The sequence below is a fragment of the Python bivittatus genome, unplaced genomic scaffold, assembly GCF_059951505.1.
Source record: "Python bivittatus isolate LINGU-HERP-01145 unplaced genomic scaffold, Pbiv_v1 ctg000080_np1212, whole genome shotgun sequence".
Taxonomy (NCBI): domain Eukaryota; kingdom Metazoa; phylum Chordata; class Lepidosauria; order Squamata; family Pythonidae; genus Python; species Python bivittatus.
In genome coordinates, this window is record NW_028277035.1 from 51,138,493 (window position 1) to 51,162,266 (window position 23,774).

Sequence of the window (23,774 nt, forward strand, 5' to 3'; positions counted from 1 at the left end):
TTTATTACACATTTTATTACATAATGAAAACAATGCCAGGACTGACTCTAATATACTAGAGTGTTCTCCACTACACGATCGATCCCCCAAATAACAAGGGAATAGAAATAACAATAAAAACAACAATAATAAGCAGCCTCTTTGAATTGTACAGAATAGATATAAAAATCATTTTTAAAATGTAGATGGGAAACACATCAGAGAAAGACAGAGATAGTTTTAATTCAGCTTTCTGTCTGAACTGTTTCCAAGACTTCTCACAAACTGAGAATTATGTTCCTTCTAGAGCCTTATTTTTCAAAAAATGTTGGAAAAGCAAATCATTGTTAAACCAGTAGAGTGACTGTAGAGTAGAAACATCTGAGTTCAGTGGGGGTTTTTTATTTCAAATGCCAAAGTACAGGCCAAACATATTCATATAAAATTAGACCCCTGGAATTCTGCCTGGGGTTTCCAGGAACATAACAAATATTTTGTTGCTCTTGGGATGAAGGCCAATGTTTGCAAGATTTGAAAGATGAGTTGAATCCCATGCCCTCAGAATCAAGAGCTCTGTTTATAGTAGATGAGAATATTATTGCTGAAGATGGCATGGTGAAAGATAATTTAGCATCTTGTTTCAAAACATCCATACCTATGCAGAGGAAGGCCAGAAGAAATGTGCCCGTTTCCTTTAAAGACAGCGAGCTTGCATGCTGTTAGTACAAGTACTCTGTGCAGTTATGCTGTCAGTTTAACTGATGCTTATTCTTGGGAATGGATTTCTAGAGAGAAAATATTAATGCCAGAGTTTCAGATCAGAGTCAGCTATAGGGCATTTTGGTCTGATTCAAAAAAGCTGCTTTGGAGCACACAGGGTACAAACATAGCACCCCTCTGCAATTTTTTCAAGGTGCTAGGACAAGACATGGCTGCTTTAAATAATTGTAGCCAGGTGTTACATTTGCACCCTTTCATGCTCTAAAGTGCCTTTTTGGAATTGAATCCAAAGAATTTTGCACTGCAAAGTAGCTAATCCACTGCAACAGACTGAAATGCTCTCACCCAAACCGATAGGCGCACTCAAGGCCACAGAATAGGGGGAAGAGAACTTTAGAAGCAGAATAGAGAAATGAACTCTGAGGTCGCTTTGAAGGTGAGTGAGGGATTAACAGACAGCAACACTGTCCGTTTCTGCCTGTCAGCCCTCCAAGGTAGGCCAGGTTGGCAAGGAATATTGAAACTCTATTCTTGTAAGTTACAATAGCAGAAATTTGAAAGCCTGCCAGAGTTCCCCTCTGTCCTCCCTTATGGTAATCAAAAAAGAGTCCCTTCCTTGCCCTTACTTCTCTCCCAGGGCTGAGATTTCATTTACTGTTTCTTTTATCTGTTAATGGCTTTCACCTTCCTTGACTTTCTCTTCCTCCCTTTAAACTGCCTTTCAGAAACAGTCATCTCCCTGTTTTAATGATGGGGCAGCTGGGCAGTGCAGATAAGCTCTAAGACTTCCATAAGTGGACCCACCTCAGCTGGAGTAGGATAGCCAGTGCTCTGTGGACAATCTTTTGGATGCCAAGGGCTGCATTTAACAGGTGTGGGAGATGGAAAGCCACAAAGTGAAGGGTCCACATCCCATCTGTGGGTGGGTGAAGCTGGTTGGGGTTAAACTATTTTAGGGCTTACATTGCCCTAAATTTTTTATGTTTCCCATCTCAACACAGCAGTAAATCATCAGTTTCAGCAGTTCTGATCAGAGGACGGTGTCATAGAGACCTCATGAGAACAATGAGTGAAATTTAAATGATTTCATTTAACCCCTTGACCCACTTACTAAATTCATCCATTTACTGGGTTCACATAGTACACTAAACTATAAGCAAAGCAGCTGGGTTGGCACAAAAAGCAAAGGTACAAAAGAATTACCCAAGATGAAAACTAGTGAAGCTCCACACCTTGGCGGACATGTCAGATTAACTCACCTGGTTTGGCACGTGGTGGGAATATAGCCTATGTGTAGCAGGAAGTCAGCCTGGGAGGGAAATGGGTTTGAAAACAAGATCAACAGCTGTCTTTGTTCCCTACTGAAAATTGCATTATGTGTTATATATTGTATTATATTATGCGTCTTTTATTAATTTGTTTGGGAAGAGAATTTAGTTGAAGTGTGATGAGAAAAAGTGAATTAAGCCAGGCTGGAATCTTCACCTTCATTCACTGGGGTCAGAGAAAAAGAGAAAAGACAAAACGCTGAAAACAATACAGTTAAAGAAAGAAAAAATAGTAATTACATTAAAAATTCCACCCTTCTTTACAGCAGTTACAAGCTCATTATCCCTCCTCCCTCCTTAACATTACAATACTTCTTTCAGCCCCTTGTTCAATCCTTTTTCAATCATCAAATCCAGAAATGACCATTTCACTTTTTTCCCATTTTCAGCAAAAAGTCCATAAAAGGTTTCCAGTCTCTTATAAAAGTACTTATTGTTTATCCCTCACCAAACAGGTCAGTTTTGCCAACTCTGCTAATTCTGCCATCTTCACATTCCATTCCTCCATTGTAGGTATTTCATTATTTCTCCAAGCCACTCATCCTTCTTAGCAAGTTTAAACAATCCTTTTTCCCACAGAGGTATGCATTATTTATTTAATTAATTCAAAAATTCTTTAAATAAGACAATACTCCAAATTTAACTGTCCCCTTAGTAAATTTTTAGCTTTCGCATTCCAAACTCGCAGCAAGCGTTTTACTTTTAATTCTTTTTAATTCTTTATAATTGTATCCTTACTTGTTTACTTTAATCTTTCCCACAGATCGAAGATACACTCACCTGGGTGGCTTTGGGCACTCTCCTGCTTTGAAGGTCTCTTTACACTTTAAATTTTCTCCATCCAAAAGTGTTCTAGAAAGTGGATTGGGTGAACCCGGTGTCCTTTAAATAGGCTTCGCTTGAGGCTGTGAGCAGACTGCTCTCTCCCAGGGCTCCTAGCACTCTTTACTTGCGAATTGCCCACAGGGTCCCTCTGGATCCTGTGGGTTTCCTCATGATTAGCTGGCCTCCAGAGCTCAAGTGGACAATCTCACAGCTTTCTCCTTGTCTAGAGAAACTCCATTAGCTCAGGTGCACCACCCGGCTGCTGGTCTTTGCCTCTGCATCATCCCAGTACACAGAGACATGCTAGTCCACCATATTTCCACCCCAGAAGTCCATAAGTGACTTTTTTCTAAGGAAATTGAACTTGGGGACATGCTGGAATCCTTGAAATGCCTCCATACTTGGAAGCAGAGTGGGCACATATAAAGTTATAGATTCATCAATGTCGAGTAACATTGTAATGGCATTTTGATTAAAGTGAATTTTGATCAGGAACTTTGAGTTCAGGGGGAAAAGTTGAAGAAATTTGGAGGAAACTAGACAACTGAGAGTTTGCAAGTCCACATCCCATGAAATTCATGGCTTACCATATTCCAGACCAGATAGTGTTCTCACCTTTTAAAAGTGGAATAATTGTGGGCATAATTCTTTTCATTCACTATCTTGGTCTTTAGTGATATGCTAAACTAACAGTAGTCTATCTCGTGCTGTCTGTCCTACTCATTCTTACTGATAATTTTTCTTCTACAGAAGTGTTCCTAATAAGCATAAATGAAACACCCCTCCCAATGTTGATGAATATGATGATATGATTCAAATCAATCAAAGAAGAAAACTGAAAGTCTCCTCCCTCCCTCCCTCCTTCTTTCTTTCTTTTGCTTGCTTGCTTGTTTCTAGCAGGAAAAAAGAAAAAGTGAAGTTGGACATTGCATGGGATTTTTGTTAATATATCTTCCTTCTTTTTCCTCTTCCCTCTTCTCTTTTGGAAGAAATCATCTTAAATTTAGGGTTGCCCTTCTAGAATCCACGTATGGGGAACCCCTAGGGGTAAAGTCATTTACATCCAATTTTGAAAATTAACTGAACAAACTGGTCTAAGGAAGGAATTGATAATCACTAAATAGAAGTTCTTCAACTTATCCACCTTGAGGCCTTTCAAGGGAGTTTCTAATTTCCAGTCATCCTCTTTCCCCCCATCTGAACTTGTTTCAGTTTCTATTTCTGGTATGTGAACCTTTTTATTTTAGATCTTTGCTAAGCCTTTTGTATGGGCTTTGGGCTTCTGCTCTCCTCCTTTTTCCATACTGGATTTGTTGGCAAATGTGCCTTTAAACTCTCTTTAGCAGGCATTACCCATCTGCCACTGAGAATCATTTTGTTTGTGGTAGGGTAGAAATATCTTTGCTAAATCAGTAAGTAAGTAAGTAAGTAAATACATCAACACCCCTTTGCTTTCCAAAGTACAGGACAGAAAATAATGGATTTAAGTTACAGGAAGGCAGATTTCAGCTGAAGGTTAGAGAAAACTAAGAACAGTTTGATTGCAGAACCAATTATACAGAGAGGTGATGGACTTCCTTTCAGGGAATGTATTCACCCAAGGACTGTTAGGCTGCCAAATCTCAGGGATGCTTTAATTTGAATGGGTGCACTGAAAAAGGGGGTAGACTGGGTGACCTAAATGGCCCCTTCCGTCTCTATGATTGTATGAAATCAGATTTTCATCTAGCTGAAACAACCTTAATTAATTCAAGAAAGAACCCTGTGGCATCTTAAAGACTAATGAATGTATTAGGTGATAATAAATTGGGTCGTTTATAAAGTGCCACGTAACTCCTTGCTCTGTTAGCAGCAGAAGGTTAACGTGGCTACTCCAGGAAACTATTCTAATCAAATTAAACCACTCTAATAAGCCTGTGTGGTACAGCCACAAACTGCCTTGCTAAGAAACTTCACCATGCAGAGGCAAATCTTTTCAGCTCATCAAAACGCAATAACGATCAATTCCCTCTTTGAGTTATTTTGCTTCACTTTGACAGCACATCCAGTAAATGGACGATAATATTGCCCATACACTGAAGCCTCTTTCAGTGCTTTCAGGAGCTCATTGGAAGTGCTGGAAGAGGCTGGAGGAACCACACCAAGGGAAACACTATGGTAGTTTTGGTTCACTTTTTAGAACAGGGGCCCGGTTGCCTGGTGCAGCAGCTTCAAAGATGGTTCACAATTTTGCACTGATGATGCTTCAATGAATGATTGAATGCAAAGAACTCCTCCAAGGCTTGGCACAGCCCTACTTCCTAACATTTCTTCTTTCTCACCTTAAGACTTTGCACAATACAGACATTTGGGTCCCAACATCAACCCCTAGCCTGATCCTTTTTCTTCAAAATCCAGTTCCTTTTTGGCAAACTTTCAACCCAATCAACAAATATTTAGAATCAAACTCCACCAAAAAAAAAAAAAAAATTAACTAAAAGCCTATGTCCCAATTATCTAGTTTCAGCAAATATTAATTTGGACATCTCTTATCTAAAGTACAGGACTAAATTAAAATGAACAATGCCGCTTAATCTTAGTGTTTGATTATTTCTATGGAGCAAACGGAATGAATTCCATTTAGTACTGCTGGTACAACAACAGCACTCTTGATTTTGTTTCAGTAGTTAGGGAAACTTAAAAATGTAATAAAGGAGATAGAGAACTAGAGAATTACTTTTCTACTTTTAATGGAGAAGGGAAGAAGAGTGACTTGGAAAGATTTCTTATCTTGAATTTGCAAAAGGAATGTGTGGAAGTGGTGAGGCTGTTCCTGGGAAGAGACAGAGAAATGTCCAGAGACTGGAGATGTTTTTGGGAGAAGACAAGGAGATGATGGGGAATCAACTTGTGAGACATTATTTGAAAGGATTAAAATTTAAGCTCTTCAGAAGTAAACAGAAGGTTTAAAAGTGAACTTATTGGACTATGGTTAAAGTATATGCTGAAGCTTTCAGTAGTTATTAATGGGATTTTTTTGTGACCAGGATTGAATGACAATGCTTTAAGGATTCGTGTGTAAAGTTTACTAAGGTTAAAATAGCTTTGTTATTAAATTTATGGAATTTTTGTTAGTTTTTATAGGTATAAAGGTGGAAGGATATGACATTATCTATAACTATTTTTATATATGATAGCAAGGTTTTTAAAGGCACAGTGGTGGAAAGATGAGACATTATCTACAGTGGAAGAATGGTGGGTGAACTCCATGGAGTTGGCTAAAATGGCAAAATTGATAGCTTTGATTCAAGATATTGTGTAATTTTAGTGCTAACTGGACTTTTTGTGGGATATAGAAAAAAATGAAATTATGTTGCATGGGTTTGATGATTAGAAATAATATGGGTTAATAGAAATAATGGAAGTTATGTTGTAAGCTTAGAACAAGAGTTTGATGTATATTGTTACTTATATCTGTTGCGGGGAGGGTCGGAAGTCAACTCTTATTTTTCTTTTGTTGTTTTTCTCTTTTGCTTTTCTTTTCTGTACCTTTGATCTTTACTATTTTCTCTTTTTCCAATTTCTTCTTTTTTTTCTTATTCTCTTATTCTCTTTCTTAATATTAGTTTTTGTTAGTTTTTACTAACAAAATTTTAAAATTTAAAAAAAAAATTTAAAAAATTATTATTTAAAAAAAGAGAGAGAAGGGAAAAGCTTCTTTTAAGGCAGAATATGCAGGGGTGGGCTGATCTGTATAAACAGATTTCCCCACTAACCATTTCTCAAGAGGAGAAATGCAGAATGTTATATTCTACCAACCCCCAGCTCATCAGCAAGGCAATCTTCACATGTATTTGGGTAGAAAAAATATGAACAAGTATATGAAGAGGGAAACTTGGCTTGGCAGTAGTACCTGTGAAAGGAATCTGGGAATCCTTGTTAACAGGTTAAACATGAGCCCATGGTGTGATGCAAATGGGCAAATGGGCAAATGAAACATAGAAATGAGATCACAGGACATAACTCTACTCTGCCTTAATAAGACCCCATTTGAAGTATTGTGTCCAGTTCTAATCGCCACAGTTCAAAAGGGACTGTAACAAATTGGAACGATTTCAGTGAAGGGCCATCAAGATGGTGAAGAGTCTGGAACCAACTCTGTAAAGAATCATTAAAGGATCTGGATGCTTTCAGCCTACAGAAAAGATAATGAAGAGTGAAATGATTGCAGTCTTCAAATATCTGAAAGGTTGTCATACAGATGAGGAAGTGGATTTATTGTGCCTCAAGTGACAACTCTGGATTGATTTGTTCCATGATCCATTTATTTGTTTTCCTATTCATGGTATTTTCAGGAGCCTTCTCAAACAAAGCTCAAGTGTCACTACTCTTTCTATCCTGATTCTTCAAAGTCCAACTTTCACTTCCATTGGGTGTCACATAGAAAACCCTCGCCTGCCCAATTCTTATCTGTGTGCGTATGTCATGGAATCTGAGTATCTGCTCCAAGGAATTCATTGCTATCATACCAAGCGCTAACATACAGTGTAAATCTTGATTGTTGGCTCCCTTATTGTTGATAGTCAATCCTAAAAGGCAGAAGCTATCCGTCATTTCAAAACCTTCATTATCAATTTTAAGGCTGGTCACCGTATCTGTTATTATTGTTTTGGTCTTCTTTATACTTTACTGTAGTCCCATTTTTTTCACTTTGCTACTTGACTTTCATTATGGAGCTTCCAGATCATTTGCATTTTCAGCTATGAGAGTGGTGTCATTAGTGTAGTATGAGTTATTTATGTTTTCTCCTCAGCATTGGGTTTTATCATCCTTCACAGTGAACAGCACAGCAAATATAAGCCATTACTGTTTACATTAGGTTTGGAAAAGGTATAGTTGTTATTTGGGAAAAAGCAACTTAGCATTTGTTGAATTTGAACATGGAAAGAAAAGCATCATCCATTTGGGCTCTTCTTATATTGAAGTGCACTGTTGAGGTAAGCATAACTCCAGGACATTACTCGGCCTCTGGATCAAAGACAGAACATCCTTGCCATGCGCTTGAAAAAACAAATCTGTCCCCATCGTATTCCACAGCTTCAGGTTTCATTGGCTGCCAATCGCAGTCCAAAGTACATGGAAATATGACAACATGAAAAAACCTTGAAAGAATCTCTTGTTCTTTTTTTACTTACATTAAGAAAATATGTCTACTCAAAATGCTTCGCCAGTTGTAATCACTGCTACTAAGCTCTGAAAGAATGTAAAAAGAGCCCCGGTGGTTTCCTTCCAGATCGTTATGGGTTTGTTCTTACTGAGTACCAAACTACACAGATGCCAACACGCTGAGTATGGAGCCTCAAAATGATTAGCTGGCAGACTGAAAATGAGGCATCTTGCGTTCAGTGAGATATTATCTAGACAGAGTTAGACAGCCATATATCCCAGTCAGATTAGAAAAAAAAATGCACAGATATTTAAACTTGAACATGTTGCATGATTTCAATCATTGTTTGATGCATTTAATATTGGAAGAGCCAGCTGACCCAAGTCCGTGACCTCATGCTCTCTTTTCCTTAAAGAGCCCAAAGGTTTGCAGGCAACATAAAGTCTCAAAAACGTTACTGTTGAAAAAAGTTATTTGTTAGGAGCTTTTCATGAGCATTACAGTGGAATTGCAGATTCATTTGAACCATGATATATAATTAGGAACGGGTTCCTTTTTCTAACAAATTCCAAGTTTCTTTATCAGTTCTCTCTGCATTGCAGAGTTTACTATTTATTTTGTCATCTTATTTTTAGTTTCTTCATTAGCTAGTCAGTAATTAACTTCCAGGATTGCAGTAGGATATAGATATAACAAACAAATAAATAAAAATTCTTCACAATCCTATGGCTGTAAGGAATTAGAATACAGCTGAAGTACCTCACCTGTAGAATGCACAGTTCACCCCAAAAGTCCTGATATACCTACAACCATCCCAGTGTGAAACTGCTGATATCTTACTTTTTGGTTTTAGTAAAATCTGTAGATATTCTTGAACATTGATTAAGTTTGATAATGAGGTGATGAGAGAGAGGATAAATTGACAATAAATCCAGGGGAAGTGCTATTGGTTAAGAGAAAAGAAGACTCAGAAATCAGGATCAACTTGTGCGGGATGGGGCAACACACACCTTGAAGAAGCAGGTCTGTGGTCTGGAAATGTTCATTGATTGTCAATTGCCACTACCAGTAGCAGCTGTAGCAAGCAGAAAGTCAATCAGATCTAGTGATCCAGATATAAGCACTCCTAAGCTGGCAAGATTTGAAACAGTTAGTCATACCTGACTTCCATCTTGCACTGAATACTGCAGTGGGCCAATACTGGAACACCTACACTTGAAAAATATCCCTAAGCTTCACTTAGTGCAAAATGTGGCCACTAGACAACTAACCACTACATTGTTACCTGTATAAAATATGATACCCATATTAAAAAATGAGGAATAGTTGCCAGCTGTTTCCCAGCTATAATTTGTTTGTGTTGACCTGAAAAGCCCTATATAAGACTATCTGACTGACCGCTTCCCCATTGTCAACCTATCCAGATGTTAAGATCTACAGGAAAGGCCCTTTTGAAAATGCCCCCATGTTGTTCCCCCACAGAGTGGCACTGCTAATGTGGCAGATATAAAATCAGTCAGAAAAGACACAAGGTAAGACCTGCATATCACTTGTCTTCCTGGTTGGTATGAGCTGGAAAGCTTTGTGTAGATTGAAGCCTGCAACTTCATTTTTTTCTCTCCTATTAAGATAAGTCTGCTCAAATATTGCTTTTTTGGCCATACTTTCTTTATTTCAAGAAGGAAAATTGCTCAAGTTATGAAAAGTGCTCTCCCTGTATTTCTGACAGTGACTAAGCCTTCTCTTAACTGATCTGAATGTTGTGTTTTGGAAACAAGTTGTTAATTATGTTTCCTTCCTGCAGGTTGGAGATTTCCCTCTTAACTCAATTTAACTTAACTTTTTTTAGTCAAATGTAAGCACAGACATACTTGATACTTCATGATATCAATTAATATTACTGAATTGAAAAGGTGGACAATTGGTGCTAACCCCGTGTAATGGGCTTCAGAGTACCTCTAAAGCAAACTTGAATTGTCTATTTAAGCTTACCGAGACTCTTAAAATCTGGTAAAAGCTAGAAAAAGACAATCTGCCACCTTATTGGCCTCTTGAATGAGCATAATTGTTGCCATAGAGATTCCCCACTGTTTTCTGCTCTCTCACGTGTAAATTATCAGTCAGTAGCAATATTGTATTAAAATGCTCCGGTACAAGTTCTAATAACTGGGTGGAAGAATTAATAATGGAAACCTGTCTGGAATAAGGCCTCTGTAATCACCACTTCAGTCTGAGGATAATGTGAGCCACATGACTGACTTTACACATGACAAAGAATCCTGTGGGCTTTTCAATGCTTTGGATTTCCTATTATGCTTTCAGATATGCCTTTTCACATCTGCCTTTGGGTGAAATATGTAAGTTCTCTGTTCTTGGCAGAAAGAAAATATGATGCACTTTGTAGGATGAACAATGCATGGCCCACTGGACAACTGGACTCTATTATCACATGCAGAAACTGGTCAGAACCAAATTTTGTTGTTGTTTAGTCGTTAAGTCGTGTCCGACTCTTCGTGACCCCATGAACCATATTGCGCCAGGCCTTCCTGTCCTTCACTGCCTCCCTGAGTTTGCTCAGTTTCATGCTCATTGCTTCAGTGATGCTATCTAACCATCTCATCCTCTGCCGTCCTCTTCTCCTTTTGCCTTCAATCTTTCCCAGCATCAGGGTCTTCTCCAAAGAGATCTCTCTTCGCATTAGGTGACCAAAATATCTGAGCTTGAGCTTCATTATCGATCCTTCCAATGAGCAATCAGGGTTGATTTCCTTTAAGATTGACTGGTTTGACCTCCTAGCAGTCCAGGGGACTCTCAAGAGTCTTCTCCAGCACCACAGTTCAAAGGCATCAATTCTTCGGCGCTTGGCCTTTTTTATGGTCCAGCTCTTACAGCCATACATTACTACTGGAAAAACCATAGCTTTGACTATGCGGATCTTTGTCGGCAAGGTAACGTCTCTGCTTTTTAATATGCTATCTAGGCTTGCCATAGCTTTCCTCCCAAGGAGCAAGCGTCTTTCAATTTCATGGCTGCAGTCTCCGTCTGCGGTGATCTTGGAGCCCAAATAAATGAAGTCTGTTACTGCTTCCATTTCTACCCCTTCTATTTTCCAGGAATTGATGGGTCCAGATGCCATGATCTTAGTTTTTTTAATGTTGAGTTTCAAGCCAGCTTTTGCACTCTCCTCTTTCACCCTCATCAAGAGGCTCTTTAGTTCTTCTTCACTTTCTGCCATTAGGGTGGTATCGTCCGCATATCTGAGGTTGTTGATGATTCTCCCTGCAATCTTAATTCCGGCTTGTGATTCTTCCAGCCTGGCATTTCTCATGATGTACTCTGCATATAGGTTAAATAAGCAGGGTGACAGTATACAGCCTTGTTGTACACCTTTCCCTATTTTGAACCAACAGAACCAAATAGTATAAGACAATTAATAACATTTTAGGTGCATCTCAAGCATATGGAATACAAAGACTGGAACTCCAAGATATATTCATTTGAGAATTGTGATAAATATTCTGCAACTTCCCAAAATCCAACTTGGGGAAAAGTCACCATATTGGAGACTGCCAATCTGTGGGCTCAGTTCATTATGAACATTAGTAAATAAACTTTATGGAATGATTTTAAGGTTGTCATGGCAGTGAAACTATACCAGCTCCCAGTACATGTTAAGTCTCAATTTAACTTGTTAGCTTTGACCTTCAAAGCCTTCATGACTTGGGATTGTGGCACCTGAAGCACCTCTTATTTTCATGACACTCTTGTCAATCCTTAAAGAACTTTCTTCAATTATCATAATGTACATAATGTACATAAGTAGAACTCTCAAAACCTCTTGGATGGGGCCCCCAATGATGGGGGTGCTCAGGAGCTAAACTCCCCCTACAGTTGAGTTTAGTTGGGAAAAGGAGGGTTATATGGCTGTTTTGCTACAGTAGCAACAGCAGGCCTGGAAGGGTCTCCCCTTATCTCATCAGTCAAAGTACCCTTTCCCTCTCCTGCTCCACCTCAGGAAAGACCTCCTCTTCTCTTGCCATTCAGAAAAAAAGATGCACACAAACATCCCCTTCCTTGAGAAATCTCCCCCCTTAGATGGTCTTCTGTATTCCTGGCTTCCATCTAGTAGTACTCCCAAGTTTTGCAGCCCAAATATCATGTCTGTCCTCTGTCTCCTTGTTTCTTCTGAAGCAGGAAAGAGAGTGAGAAAAGGGAACCTGCAATAGCAGCAACCACTGGGGAAGCCACCAGGGCCACCAGGATGTCCACTTCCAGCTGAGGCAGCAGCTGATTCAGGAATGTCAACAAAGATAGACATAGTAGCAGCTGCAGTGGGGGCAGCTGTTTCCTCATTTACTCATTCACTCACTCACTCACTCCTTTCTTCTGCGCCACTCTTCTGCCCTGAACCATACTGGGGCCTTCTGCTATACAGTGGTACCTCGGGTCACGAATGCTTCTGTTCATGACCAATTCGGGTCACGAACAGCACCATTCGCAAAATTTTGCTTCCGTTCGCGAACTCCGCATCAGGTGACGAACAGGATCCGTGGCCATTTTCCCTCCCGTGACACGTGGTCATGGCTTCCTGTAGGGAGGGGGACTCTCCCTCCAAACAATAACCGCCTCCCCACCCGCCTTCCTGTCCTCCACGCCAGAAGTCGCCTCAAGTAAGGTTACTGTTCTCTCTCTTCATAGTGTACCGTACTGTACTTTGTGTCATATTTTTGTGGTTTTAAAAAAAAATACATATGGTTCAGAACGGATTAACCGTATTTATATTGAACCTTATGGGAAAATTTGATTCAGGTCGCAACCAAAATCAGTTGGCAACCAAATTCGTAGGGGTCAGAACGGATTAACCGTATTTACATTGAACCTTATGGGAAAATTTGATTCGGGTCGTGACCAATTTGGGTCGCGACCAGAGTCGCGGAACGAATTAAGTTCGTGACCTGAGGTACCACTGTAGTTATCAGATCCAGGCTGCAAAAATCAAGACATCTGTTAGACACAGCAGCAAACAGATGGCTACATCTTGGGTTTGCCCAGGTTTTTGCAACCCAGATCTGGTAGCCCTACCCTGTGTGATCAGATTTGTTGAAGGCTGGGGGCAAAGAGGGGGAGGCAAGGAGGACCCTGGTGGGTTCCTTCTGCTTGCAGGCCTCAAGGGGCTGCCTCCCCTGCCCTTGCTGTATTTATGCCATTGATCTCAGCTTTTAGCAAGTGGCAGGCAGTTATCAGTGAGAGTCTCCTTAAGAGAGGCTCCCTGATTGTGAAATGTTCTTCCAGGGAAACCTGAGACATTTGAAGCTTACTTTGATGCCATTTCAGTGCTAGGAAAGACTTTGGGATTTCTAGTCCAATTTAAATTTGTTTTATCGTTGCTCATTGCTTTTATCCTAGTCTTTTTAATTATATTTATTTGTGGTTTTCAGCTACCTTGTTATAAGCTTGATCATTTGTTAGCGTCCTGCGAATTTCTTGTAAGATAAGATAGACATCCCTGTGATTAAACAAGCAAACACACAGAGACATATTGGAAAGAGTTAGAAAGAGACCCACTGGTCTGCTTTTCAGCATTACTGATAGGCTGGGCAGCCATCAACACTCCGCTTCAATCCTCGCATCAAAGGACAATTTGCTCTCTTCTGAGGCAATCTATTCCATGGTTAAAATCTGTCAGGAACTTTTTCTGAATGTTCAGCTGAATTCCACTTTCTTACAAATACATCCTGCAAATGACTTTCTGAAACCTCATGCAACTTAGGGAACTTAGAGAGCATAAACACCGTGCCTGGTCTAACTTTTTTGCTCTCACAAAATTTATTTGTGGAAACTCTGTTTCTTTACATGTTAAACATAAATGTCTTTAGGGGAATAGATAAAAGAGGAAAGAACTCTCAGACTGAAATGAACATCCGGGAATATATCTTGTGAGGTGGGTGTTTACTTATTTATTTAGAATAGACTTTTGTAGCCTGAGTGTCCTCCAGATGCATGGACTTCAACTTCCAAACTTCTCCAGGCACCGTGGACATTACTGAGAATTCTGGGACTTGAAGGACACCTAGGTTGGGGAAGCCTGTCTCTTTCTCCTCTTCTATTTTTGCAGTGTTGGTTACAACCAAAAATCCTACCATTGTGGGCAAAAGGAAAAGCATATTATAGTTTTTTCTTTACTGATCTGAGATTCAAGGAAGAAAATGATTGTTAACCAATTTCTTTTGGTTCTGACATGCCTCCTGAAGTGACCTACACCTAAACATTGTATTGTCATCAGGCTCTTCTTAGTCCTGTTGTTTTAGCTGACATTCTTGCAGTTGTTTGCGTGGGGAGTGGGTTTGCTGTGTTCATTCGAGGAAGAGGCCTTATTTATACTTTCTGGGAAAATGTACCAAAAACATTTGTGTGTATACATAGTTGGAAAGTATGCAACGGAGAGGGGGAAGAGGATGGGAGAAGGTAATGAGTTGGACCCAATAGAATGTTAACAGAGTGAGTATCTCAAGAGCTTAGCGGGCAAGGCCCCAAGTCAACACTGCAGACTGAGATGTGCTTCCACGTTGTTTTATATGCATCAGGAAAATCCAAGACAGGGCAATTTCCTGGAAAACTAATGCTATATATTTGTGTTGCTTTATTTATTTATTTAAAAATAATAATAAACAGAAGCTACAGAAGCAGGACTCCTCTGGAGAACCACATGGGGCAGTAAAAGGAGCCTAAGGGCCACAGCTGGATTAATTGATGTGTGGGCCTATGCTAGCCTTGCATAGTTTGTCAGGAAAGGAAGCAACTAGCCATTAGGAGGGTCAAGGCTGGGATGCTCCTAAGACATTGTTTTAAGGCTGTTATATAGCTTGACCCGTGTACTATTTACTCATACTTGATTGGTTTTCTCCTTCAGTCTTATCACAGTTGAGCCTTTGTGCTATTATAGCAATATTGAAAGATTTATTATGGGCCTTTCTGGGTTTTTGTTCCTTTAACAACTGACTTGCAGGAAGAAATTCAGCAGAAGAATAAAATGTTATTGTTTTGCTATGGCAGGAAAGCTTCATTAGGTGGAATGCAGCTATTGAAGGCAAGGGATTCCTGTTCCACCCCAATTATGGCAACTGTATAGTATAAAGGAAACCACCAAATAAATGTTCATGAGGAATGTGTACACACTCAGTTCAAAGAGTCAGTTCAAATTATATTTAACTAAATCCCAAAACTGAATTAAATTTCCAAATCAGCAATTTGATCGGGTTCATTGAATCCAGTCAGATGCTTCTGAATCAGTTCAGACAAAGGTCGCAAATTTTTTTCTTCAGATTGATTTGGGCTTCTTATTTGAATCAATGTGCACTACAAATCTGAATCCAATTGCTGATTTGAATCAGGTTTTGCTTGATTTGCACACTCTGGTTTCATACCCATTCTTCTTTTGTGCATTTTTTTTCTTTAAGTTATACTGATTTGTTTCTTTAAGCAAGATTCCATATAACATCCTTTTATTTAATATTTGGTATTTACAGAATATGTTGTAATAGTTTCCCCAACCTGATATTGATAAGATGTTTTGGTCTACAACTCAATCCAAACCAACATCATGGAATAAGAGATCTAAGGATTCAGACCCAGGCCTTGGGGGCTAACATTTAATGCCCTCTGTCTTGATGAATGTGCAGATCTGTCATTTTTGCTTCCATTGATATTTAATTCCACATCCAGCATTTTAGGACCCTACTTACATATGTTGAAAAGGGGGCTTCATTTATCTCCTTCCTAACGATTTCTTTGTTCAAATGATTCAGCCAATAACTTCCTCTTGTAGATCATTTGGATATCCTCTGCAGAAACTAAAAGGAATTTGCTTGTAATGGTTTTGCTATGCTTGTCTTAAATGCTCACATAATATTTATGTTAAAAATTAAACCATTGCTACCCCCAACTTGGGGGCATCTGGTGGGGGAGGAAAAAAAGGTTAAGATGGTGACTGCAACTGCATGACCAAAGGCCCATCACTGTTGTATGTGCTTCACCATCAAGATGAACTCCTGTGAATGCTCCTGCCCCATTAATTTTTCTTTTAAAGATGTATTTTGATGCCCCTCTGAAACTCTACTAAATCATTTAGCTTAGTCTTCCTTAATGTGGTGACTCCAGATTCTTTGGACTTCAACTTTCAGAATCCCAGCCAGTGTAAAATGTTCTTACATGTCATTCCTTGAAGGTGTCTTGCCAATGGGGGACAGGGTCCCCATTTTTAAGTACTTCTCTATGGACCCAAGGCAATTCACAAAAACCTCTCCAACAGCCATTCTAATCTGTTCCCCTTGAGATGCTTTAGACCTCAGCTCCCATAATTCCCAGCTGTATTGATTTAGCACAATTATAGCTTGACTTAGCATAATCATAATTTGCTTCTTGGTAACTTCTTTTTTGTAAATTTTCTAAAGCCCATAATTCCAGTCCTGTCTGTTAGCATCACTGGTTTTCAGAGTTACAGTTGAAATAGCCACGAACAGATCCAAATGTTTGCATTTGGCAAAAATACCACCTAGTCCTCAGTGCTTCCAACACGGCATACATTTTGATCACTCTCTTTCCTTCTCCCTCTTTCTTTCTTTCTTAAGCAAGTAGCCACTATGTTGTTTTACAAAGCTTTCAACATGCATATTTAATGAATTGAATTCCATTTTACTGTTAAAATCTTTGTGAAACAGTTGTCCAGAATTCTGCCTGAAAGAGAAGAGATAACCAGAAACCGCTGAGCTGTAATGAGATCCCAATTTCACTCATCCAGGACTTGGATATCCTGCTGTTGAGAGCCAGAGAAACAGCTCATATGAAAGGAAATGAAAACTGTTTTTATTGGCTAGAGTTTCTGGATGTTAGAAAGAAAAATGAATATTTCCTAACAGTGCAGAAGCTCAACATTTTGGCATTGTACCACAGCAAAGTTTTACACTAACAAAAATTAATATAATTGTTTTTGTGAGAAAATTTTTGTGATATCTATTGTTTGCCCTTGCATCATATCCAGGAAATATTAGTTTTATTCATACTTTATAGAGAAAAACTGAGAAAATCTTCATGACATCTATTTTTTTATGTAGATGGGTTGATTAATATATGATTACTCAGTCATTTGATTTACAACATGTTGTACATTTAGGGCAGACTGAATGCACTTTTTGCCTCATCAGCTCTCTTTGCCAAACTAAAGAAAATGCTGGAAACTGTATATATCTTCCACCTAGAGTTCCCAGAATTAAAAGTCAGGTGATCGTGCCAAATGGGAATTCTAGAAATCTCAACGTATCTGGAAAGTAGGAAGTTGAAATGGAAAAGGTTGCTATATGCTATGTCTTTAGTTCACTTTGCTTTGTCCAAACTTTTCAGTTTCTAGCAACTGTGACTTAATAGCACTGAAACAAACATATGGCAAAAAACTAAACAGTTTTCTGATCCTTCCAAAGAACAGGGGACAGACCTGTTAAAGTTATATACTCTAGTGAGTATTGTTCATCTTGACTTTAATTTAGTTTTCTTAAGACAGTTAGGAGTGTAAGCTCATGAATAACTACAGATGCCATACATCAATAATGTAAAGAGTTGGATAATAGTATCAATTTACCATTCAATCAACCAATACAGCAGAAAGAAGAGTTCATTTACATCTCAGCTATAGTTACACTCCCGATAAGTCAGATCAATCTATCTGGTTATTTCTGCTTGTTTGTTTTTATTTTACATGGTTTAGAGACAAGGCTGAAGACATTCAACCTCAGATGAACCCCTTGTTCATCTGAAAATTGTTCTGAATTTTTTCAAATCCAGTATGATATAGTGGTCAAGGTGCTGGACTGGCACTGGGAAATCTAGGTTCAAGTCCACCCCCCAGTCTTGGAAACTTACTAGGTGATTTGGTCTAATCATTCTCTCTCAGCCCAACCTATCTCACAGGGTTATTGTGGGGAAGAATAGGAAGGTGTACTCTGTATACCACCTTAATTCCCTAAGGAAAATTAGGATATAAACCTAATAAATAAATTTAACTTCAGATGAACCCATTTTTTCCCTTATGAGCACACAACACTTACGAGGTTATGACATTCTTCTCCAGCCTGTTTCTTGACTCATACATTTGTTCCCAACACATTCTTCTTTCTTATCATTGTTAATTTATACCTTCATTCTCTCTCAGAGAAAGCCCTGCTTTTTCAAAGGTTTCCAACTTAACATACAGAACCACGCTGCCTAGTACCTAATTATAATCTTTATCAAATACACATGGCTCAAAAGTATCCCCCTGTTAGCCATTCCTAATCTTGCCACGTGTTATTATAAAATAATGTAAGCAGAACTCCCAAATGTACAGTATTTAGTCTAGGAGTTTCCTCTCTTCTCATGAAGATGAGATTTGCTGGGCTGAATAGTGGGCCAGATCTTTGTTAATTATATCCAGGATCTGGAAAAGACGTAGCATATTAAGCTAATGGCTCTCTTTTTCAGCAAGACTCAAATTACCATAACCTCAGGACGGGAGTATAATATATAAGCCTGGAACTACATTGGTCCCTAAAACTTTTGAGCATCCCCTCCCCAGAATTCCTTCAAAAGTTACCACTCAATTGTAATTTTGAATGAGGCAAAGATGTATGATTCTTAAGAGACTAACAGTTTGAGATTTAGATTTCAAGCAAAGGTCTTCATGGAGACTAACTGCAGTTGTTTCAAGCACAGAAGGCAATTTACTCAAAGAAATGCTCCAATTTTAAAGACTGGATTATCAAGATATATCTGCTCAGAGGAGTGCTCATTGTTTGACATTAGAACTAAATGTTGTAGATATCCTATTACATTCAGTATCAGTTACAGTTGACATACAACATGCATTCATTTATTAAAATCATTTTTTAAAACCTTATAGATGTGTATGTTTGTATATTAAAGCACAAAGTAAGAAAACCTACTCTGCTGAGGTACCCATGTTCCTGTGGTTATAACCCAATAAGGTACAGTGCGATATACTTTCAGAGAGGCTGATCTTTGACTGAACCCAGTTACGAGTCTAGTTGAGAACTGGGCTGACCAGAGACTCAATCTACCTGGTGTAAGGGTGTGAGTCATCTCCATGGAGTCATGCTATTTCTAGAATGTACCTGAAATAAATTATTTGTTAAGGAAGAATAAATAAACTGCATGTGACAAACCAACAGATAAGGAAGAAAGTGAAACACTGGTTCAATATACAATGCAAACTTGCAATCTCATAGGGAACTTATATGTTAGAGCTGCAAAAAATATTGCATAGGGCCAATTGCCATAAAGATTATTTTAAACTCAGCTTTGGTGTGCTAGCCTTGAACAGGTCGAAAATGGTATTGTGGTATCCATGCGCATTTGTGATTTTGCAAGTTCTTTGAAGAGTATACACACAATCTGCTAAATGTCTTGCTGTACAAGGTACAAGGTTTAACATGGCATCATTTTCAAACAGAAAAATCCTCTTTTGTTTTCTAGAGGTGAAGGAGCTCACCAAGTGCCTGAGGTTCTGAGGTTTATCATCAGCAAGATCATAAAAATGTTTACTTAGCCATAAGTCATATTCAATTCAATGAGACACTCACAAGAAATTGTGTTTAAGTCACCAGTTGGTAATGGTTTCCCCAACTGTTGATCCTCCTGACCCACTGTCCTTTTAATTAGCATTTCCTAAGTTTGCTGCCCGCCCCCCAAGTTAGCTTAAGATTAAAGCTTTAACATATGTGAATGATGGGAATCAGATATCTTGAACAAGTGAGTCCAGTTATCTACAGCTGCTCAGCATCACCATGCTATATATTAAATTCTTTTCATATAGTGTCCAGCTACCTTATAAAAATATAAGCAAAGGGTATGAGACCCAGAAGTATTTAAATGTGTAGAAGGGAATTTCCTTTTTGTAAAAATAATATTCCACGCCTGGGATAGAACAGATCTTCCTAGTCTGCTAGAGGCTCAGAATTAGGACTTTCTATTTGCAACAGACAAGAGGCCAGGCCTGCCATGAAGAACAGCAGAGTGATGTCTTCAGGGTTCATAGCATGGGGGAACTAGATGAAGGCAACAATTAACAATGAGTGATGTAGCAAGATTATTTTTAATCAGGGCTTTTCCTCATGGCCACATTAATGGGCATTTCTCCCATCCTTGAGTTGGTCGTAAAGCATGCTGGGAAAATTTGTGCTGCCTGAACATCTGTACTCTCTTCTCCCTCACTGATGAGGCTGGAGACTGGTGCTCTTCTTTCAGTGTTAATGCAGGGCAGCAAGGGCGAGCTTCCACTGGCTGCATCTCCCCTTCCTCAAGCATTGCTTGCTACAGAAAAAAGTAAACACCAGTTGTCTTTATGTGTCATGGGACTGGCTTGGGTGACTGGAGGCAGATGCGTAGGACAGAGACTTCCGTCACTTTCAAGTTGCCTGAGCAAAGCATGGACGTTGTTGGATCAGGGAAGGCCACTAGACCTGTTGGCGTAAAGAAAGGTCTACCATGCTTTTGGACTGATGCTAAACCCACGCCCATAAAAATTATCCAGCTGACAGATCACATGCATAGTGGACAGATGCAGGCTGAAATGTGAGGAAGCTGTTCAGAAAGCAATCACTTGCTTCATCCTGCAACCCTCTACCATATGATCTTACAGTCAGTTGTGGGGTGAAATGGGAAGGAGGGATTGCTAAGTGCTGTAAGGGAATGCCAGCACTGGCAGTGAGTTGCTGCACCCAATTCACTCATACCCCTTGGCAGGAACTGAAAGGAGAAACAAGCAGGACATGTCAGTTTCACCAGAGCTCCCCTATGTCCCCAGTCAGCAAATGTTGCAAGGAAATTGTGGCTGGAAAGAAGTGGAGAGAAGCACGCAGAATGATCCCACAACTGCTCCAAAGTAATAAAACAGGAGAAAGAATAGTGATGCACAGTAGCGCCTGCAGGATTTCATTGCTTCAGTCAGAATGATGAAAGCAATGTTGTGTCACCACACTGCAGGCTCCACCCCTTTTGGCTGTGTGTAGGATGTGACCACCCATGTAGAAAAGGGACATAGCTTAGGCTGTAGTGCTGTAACACCACTTAGATCAATCCAACCCTGCCCCCTTGCCGCTGCCCCCCCCCCCAAGATATTGCTGGCCTCACAGAAGCCTACGTCAGCAGAGGTAGAGGAAAACCTGTGAAGTGTTCATTTCGGATAGAACGGGCAACAAACAGATCCTGGATCTCTTGTTTGGCTTAAATTGACCAGAGCATCAGTCCTTTTTCTTTAAAAAAAAAAAGTTGTTAAACACATCCTTAAAACCTGGGGAACAAAAATGACCATGAGGGGCAGTGCCCAGTGACCAGATGGGAGGCAGGTGCCTGCAGCAACCTAAGCCAGCCAGTAGGAGCTGGGTGGATCCCAGCCTCTGACTGGGTCACCTCCAACATCATCACCACATCACTGCAGGTTGTGTGTATGGCAAGGGACAGCTGTTGGAAGAAGGGACAACTCCTTTACAACTGGAACAGCTAATGACAGCTCTAAATTGGTTCTGCTGTGGGTAGCAGCTGAGCTGAGGATCTGCCTTCTCAAAGTGTTTAGCAAGGCGCCTTCATGTTACGGTTAGCAGAACGTGCGAGCCTTTAGCAGCGCCGTAGGAGAATCTGCAATACTAATTACTAGCAAAATGTTAACCCAATTCTGGATCTCCCATTTGGCTAGTTTCCTTTGAACGAAAGACAGTGGGCAACGCTCTGTACTGTAGTGAAATGATCGCTAATGTGACCAACAAGCAGTTTCTGCTGGAACTAAAAGAGGACTCAGAAGAACGTGGCATAAAAACTGTAATGTGTTTGGAGGCACGTTTGACGGATTATGCAGAAACCCCGCCTCTCTTCTCTCTCAACAGAGAACATAATGCATCTTGAAGTGAAGCAGAAACAGCCTCTCCAGATTACACACACACACACACACACACACACACACACACACACCCTGAAATTCTAAAAGCAGGAAGTAAGTGATCTGCAATCTGCAATTGTACTTTTCAACAGAGTACTTCTGCTCTGGCGATTGAATGCTATCTCTGGTATGGACTGTCTGTTGATCCTTCAGAGAAAGATGATGACAATTGTCTGGGGATAGCAACATTATAATAGGCAATCCTCACATCCTGAATTTGGAAAGGGCACGAAGTCGTTGCACAAAAAAATAATGAACCTGGAACACTTCAGCGGCTGTTGTGGGTTGTTAATAGTGGAACTGCATCTGAAAGGCCTTCGCTGTAATCGGCGAAACCATCTGATCACTGCCCAAAAATAAAACACCCTCTTTTGACAGGGATCAAGCACCTACCTATATTCTCGGTTAGCTCAATTTGTTTGTATTTGTGGCTGAATCTTACTACATTGTCCTTTGTGCACTCCTGATTGTAAATGTGCCCATCAACAGAGTCCAGACAACAATTTTTAAAAGAGCTTTATGCTAGTGTTTTGAGATGTATCATGTTTTACATAAGTTCCACATTTTCCTTTCATCAAAAAGTGTTTTGTTGTTGTTATTGTTCTTTCTTTAAAAAGGAAAAAAAACACACCACTATTTACCAGGAGTAAAGATCAAACAAGTCACAGATTCTAAACCACCCCTTTCAAGCCACTATAATTTCTTTTTCAGGAGACAACAGGAATATCTGTAGGAATTAGTAAGCATTGGGGCTGGGATGTTTATGTTTTCTGTTCTCTCAGACTGGGACCTGATATAGGGAAATAAAAGATTTGTGACTAGCAGGCTGTCAAATGGAAATGAACTTTGGTTCCATATCAAGTGTGTAAAAAAGAAATATAGTAGACGATGTGGTCAATCAATTATATACACTCTGCATTTCCCGGCAAGCAGAATTGTTCCCACAGTTGACCAGAAGGTAAAACAGCCTTCTTTCTGCCAATTTGTGGATTCTAGGCAATAAAATTCAGTGTTAAACAGAACTGTGAACTCCATTGTTAAATTTTAAAATCTCTGGATTTGACTTTAAGAAAATTTTATGAAGGTTTTAGGACCAAAGTGGGTTCCAAATGAATATGTGTCACTGAAAGTATAAAATATGATTAGTCTGAATATTGAATCTATGAATCTGCTATGAATTATTTAGAAAGAACTTGAGAATTAATATGTCCAAGGTCCAAAATGTGATAATATCTTGGATAATAAGGACAACCTGTCACTTCTGAACAACTCTGTACAAACTCAGAAGCACTGGATTTTCTGTTTTGCTTTCCCAGTTAGCTTTTTCTCATATTTGTTTGTTTAATGACTAACAGAAATCTCATTGTCTCAGTTTGTACGCTGAGGACAGAAATGTAATGAGAGGGAGGCAAGGAATTGCCATCTATTCCACCAAATGAAAATGACTGCATAATTGTTTTGAGAGAATTTTAATTCCAGGATATCATTCTCATGCAATGATTTTTAGACAAAGAAACTTTAGAAAAAGATTAGGGTGTGGATAAGAGTAAGATGTGGTTCAGGCACTGATCTAGTGATTCATAATATAGATCTATTTGCTTGAGGCAATTTGAAGGGAGCCTGATTCATCTTCCAAACCCCAGTTTGAAAAATTGAACAGTTTTGTGGTTCCATTGACTGTCAGTGGAAGTCAAAAAAGGGCTACAACTTCTTAGACAGAATTGACTAACATTGGCAGGCAAAGTATGTTCTTAGGAAGGAATGATCCTGATCAAATATCATACAAATAAGTCTAGGA

The 23,774-nt window shown here is 39.4% G+C and overlaps 1 long non-coding RNA gene across 1 annotated transcript; it reads right to left on the minus strand.

Annotated features, from left to right (window-relative positions):
• Positions 1-539: 539 nt before the first annotated feature.
• Positions 540-3,034, minus strand: LOC112540355 (uncharacterized). The gene is made up of 3 exons (XR_003084438.2): positions 2,808-3,034; positions 1,959-2,193; positions 540-764 (listed from the first exon to the last, which is right to left on the minus strand). It is a non-coding gene; the product is annotated as an uncharacterized LOC112540355 (long non-coding RNA).
• Between the last annotated feature and the right edge of the window lie 20,740 nt (positions 3,035-23,774).